Genomic DNA, 4,715 nt, shown 5'->3' with positions numbered 1-4,715 from the left:
ATTTGACACACACAAAACATTATCTACAAAGTCACCATCCCAGATTTCGGCTTATTATTCCCTTCTTCCTTTATTATTTTTATGTTTAATACATTACATACAACATGTTTAATACATACAGAATTCTACGATATACATGAGTTATAAAGCATAATAAACCATAAACCTACCATACAACCTAAGAACGAGAACATTACTAATAACCAGCAACTACCCGTGTGTCCCTCTGTTATCCGCTCCCTCTGTTTCCCTCTCAGAGGTAAGCAGTAGGCTAAATTTTGGTTTAGCATTGTTTTGTTTTGTTTCTTACAGTACAGTTTTGCCATTTATGTATGCTTAGACAATGTACTCTTTGGTTTTGCTTGGTTTTGAGCTCAATAAAAATAGTCTCAACCATACCCTGGGACTTGCTTTTTTTTCCTTAATATTTTCTGAGATTCATTCTTATTGTCAGGTATAGCTGTAGTTCACCTCTTGTCACTACAGAATAATATCCCGTAGTGTGAATATACCTAATTTACTTAAACATTCTCTTGTAGACAGAATGGCATTTCAGTTTTTCCCGTTATTAACTATTATGAAGATGTTACTACAACCATTTTTGTACACACCTGCTGGTACACAAATGCAAGAGTTTACTGGATACAGAACTGGGAGGTGGAGCCATAAGCTAGATCCTAAAGTATGCAAATGTTCAACTCTGTGAGGTGTAGTTGTTTTCTAAAGCAGAGGTGCCTGTCTACACATCCACACAATGATGAGCTCACATTTAGCACCTGGTGCTGTCAGACTCCTTAATTTTACAAATCTTATGGATATAAACTGCAAGCTCATTGTGGTCTTAATTTGTATCTCCAAGGTTTCTACTCATTTATAAGCCCTATGTATTTCCTCTTCCTGTGAAATGTCTTTTCAAGTTTCTTCTGTTTTTCTTTTTTTTTGTACTTTCTAATTTTTTATTATCACTCAAAAAAGGTTCACTTTTTTTTTTTTTTTTTTTTTTTTTTGCGGTATGCGGGCCTCTCACTGTTGTGGCCTCCCCCGTTGCGGAGCACAGGCTCCGGACGCGCAGGCTCCGGACGCGCAGGCTCAGCGGCCATGGCTCACGGGCCCAGCCGCTCCGCGGCATATGGGATCCTCCCAGACCGGGGCACGAACCCGTATCCCCTGCATCGGCAGGCGGACTCTCAACCACTTGCGCCACCAGGGAGGCCCCAAAAAAGGTTCACTTTTAAATACAAAAGCTAAATAAAGCTTTCTGACTCTGTGCTTGTACTTTCAACACTTTCACAACAATTTTCTGCTTCTCAATAAGGAAAGTGTGCTCGATCCTGTCACGGACACATTCAGAACACACGGAACCACCATAGGCCCAGCTGACATGTTTTTTTGTTTTAGATGATCTCACAAGAACTTAGTCTCACAGCGCAAACTCCTTGAAGTCGGCCTGAGCACACACCACAGGTGGATTTTGGTGTTTTCCTAACCTTCTTGGTATAAAGGTAAACAATTCTACTACCAGGGGTTTGGGACAGGCTGGTTTTGTTAGAGACTGTATTGTAGGACAGCCCACGATGGTATGTCAAACGCTGGACCATCCTGAATGCCTCTAGATACCGTCCCCGGAAGAGGAAGGCTATTTTTTTTTTTTAATAGGAATTCTCTATATATTCTGCTTACTACTCCTTTGTCGGTTAACTGTATTGTAAATGTCAAGTCTTGGTTTGTCTTTCCACTACACTAAATTGTTTGTTAGCTTAACTTAAGTGCTAGTTTTAATATATTTGATTTAATCATCTTTTCTTTTATGATTAGCATATGTCTCAAGAGATTCTTTCCGGCCCTAAGGTTTTTTTCCATGCAAACATCTAAATATTTGCTTTTCGTAATCAAGACCTTAATGTATTTGGAATTGACTGCTAGGTGAGGTGTGAGGCAGAAATCCCTTTCATTGTTTTCCATAAGGATAACCGTATTCTAGCACTACTTATGGAGCCACGCTTCCTGCCCCCACTGACCTGCCATGCCACCTCATCACATCTCAAAGGGCAGCATATACACCTGGGCTATTTCTCAGGCTCCTTAGCTCACTGCACTGCTCAGAGAGCCTACCTCTGCACCACATACAACACAAACTCTGTAATAAAACTTACTGTCTTGTAAAAGGTCCCCTCAACCTCCTCATTATAGTCAGAAGCATCCAGCCATCTTAGTCCTTTGCTATTCCACAGATGTTTAGATATCTGCCTGTCACATCCAACAAAACCTCTGTTGGAATTTCTGCTGGAAATGGCATTGAATCTGTAGATCATTTTTGGGAGGTTTGATACCCTTACAACCTTCATGAACAAAGATACTGTAGTTCTTCATTTGTTTCTACCTTACTTCTTCACCTTTATCCTTCAAATCCTCAATCAAGCCTTAACCTAAACACTGCCTGCCTCAAACATGTATTTTACCTTCTCAACTAAAAGGAGGACAAGCGTGTCTTTCATGTGCAAATTTTTTAGATAGCTTCAATAGTCCAAGAAAAAGATGGGGTGTGTTTGAGGTTTGTTGCTGAGTACACTGAGAATTCAAGAAGAGTAAGATGATACTGGTTTGAGACACACCGAGTCTTTGGTATGCTTCAGCACAGAGGAGTCTGGATAGATTGCCCACTGAAACTGTATGACTAAGAAGTTAACTAGTGACAGGCTCATGAGGACCAGGCTTTAAACGGGCAGAGGAAGAGAAAACTATGAAAGTAGCTAAGAAATTACAAGAAACATGGAAGGTAAATCAGAAGAGTGAAGTCAAGGGGGAACCAGGGAAAGGAGATTTTTGAAGAAGTGGTCAATATTGCCCAAACCCAGAGAAGAAAGATCACTGGAAAGGCCACGGGATCTAACAATTAAGAGGGCATTAATGACAGAAGAGATGGGTAAAAAAAACAAACAACAACAAAACACCTAACTTCACTGAGTTAAAGAGAGCATGGGAGAAGGTGGTTGGCACAGAGGAGACACTCAGATATTTGTCGAGGACAAGCTGAGAAAAATGGAAAGAGGGCAGACTCTTCTCTAAATGAGCTCAGCTGTGAATAGAGGGAGGCTGATGGCAGAATAACTCAGATGAGAAACAGGGCGCTGTAGGACCTGACCTCAACCACCATCCCACACACCAGCCTCCACGTTACAGACAGCAGAGTGAACAGCAGAGTGAGGAAGGTTCTGAACAAGTGCTTCTTTAGAGGGAAAAAATAAATACGGGATCCCTAATGGAAATGATGAGAGTGAGTGAGTGGATGTGAGAGCCACAGACGTTGATGACAAGGAGAGCTTCTGGACGTACCAGCAGAGACACAGAAAAGACCCCAGCTGCAGAATGGTCACCTTCCTGCCTTTGAGGTCATCTGACGTAAACTAAGGGGTTTTCAAGCTATATTCTATATTCTTTAATGAACATATAGGCACACGAACTCGCACAAATTGTTTTTGTCCTTAGATAAAAGGCATCCATCATGGGATTAGATCAACAATACATTTAAGGAAGCCATTCCATCACATAACTAGTTGAGAAAAGATATGGTACATACTTAATGAAACTGGGAGACTCTTAGCAACTCTAATTCGGATAAAATACATTAAAATATTTGGAGGGGGTTACTCTTTCTTAAACAAGGATGTGCCAACACCTAGAATAACATACCTGCTATGGAAGAGAAAATAAGTCCTCCACCTGAGCATCTCAGGGAAAATGAGTCCCCGTCTCAATCTAGCACAGATTAAATGGACCTAAAGAAAGCATATAATTCTCTTCACTTTAAGGGCAAGTGATGCCTAAGAAGGCATGTTACTCTGCAGGTAAACATGTATATGCTACAGTTATGTAGGATTATCGTTTGCTAAGTTTTTTTCCCCCTTTCACCTCCAATGTACCTGAGTGTATATTTGATATAACTGCTTTGGGGCAAGGCCAGCTTACATCATGAGGGGAGGGGGCACTGTCTCACAGAAAGTGAGGGCTGATGGTGCCTATAACATAGACAGTAGCTTCTCTCTCCAGTCACTGTGTTCAATGGGGCTGCAATCCCAGAAAGGGTACCTAGTGTATTCAACGTGGTCGTTCCCATATGCATTTCCCCAGTATATTTTCACCTCCATTAATCTCTTATTCTCTTCCCATGAGCACCTACCCTGTGCTGAGCTCGGGGACCCCCTAGAGAGCTCTACAGAAGCTGCCGTCTATCAAGCTCTCACCGTGTGCCGCACCCCATGTTACCTGCCTACGTGCATCATCTCCTTTAATCCACACACCTCATGCCTGTGAGAGAGGAGCTAGTCTCTCCTGTCTCCATTTCACAGATGAGAAAACCGTGCTGATACTTCAGTCGCACAGCAAGGACGCAGCAAACCTGAAACACGAATCTGGGTGTGTCTGTGTCTGACTTCAAAGCCCTGGTTCTTAACCATCTCCCTGCGATGACCACAAACAAGTCCACATGCTGTTCCCATATCGTGCGAGTCTGGAGCTGGGGCAGCGCAGAAAAGGAAGAATTGAGTGGAGTGATGCTGCTCACCTATCCACGCTGCACGGACACGCAGCTGAGCCGAGAGCCCACTCAGTTCTGGAAAACCACCCAAGGCTGTTAACTACCCTTAGCGGCCACTCTCTCTGCCCACCTCCTTTTTCCCCCCCTCAGGGTGAGGGAATATGAGATCATGAGAGGACAA

General features: G+C 42.7%; 1 pseudogene; it reads right to left on the bottom strand.

Moving 5' to 3' along the window:
- Positions 1-982: 982 nt before the first annotated feature.
- On the bottom strand, positions 983-1,612 carry LOC132496113 (large ribosomal subunit protein eL34-like; annotated as a pseudogene).
- Between the last annotated feature and the right edge of the window lie 3,103 nt (positions 1,613-4,715).

The sequence above is a fragment of the Mesoplodon densirostris genome, chromosome 1, assembly GCF_025265405.1.
Source record: "Mesoplodon densirostris isolate mMesDen1 chromosome 1, mMesDen1 primary haplotype, whole genome shotgun sequence".
Classification (NCBI taxonomy): Eukaryota; Metazoa; Chordata; class Mammalia; order Artiodactyla; family Ziphiidae; genus Mesoplodon; species Mesoplodon densirostris.
The sequence above is the reverse complement of the archived record's forward strand: the minus strand, read 5'-3'. Positions and strand labels throughout refer to the sequence as shown.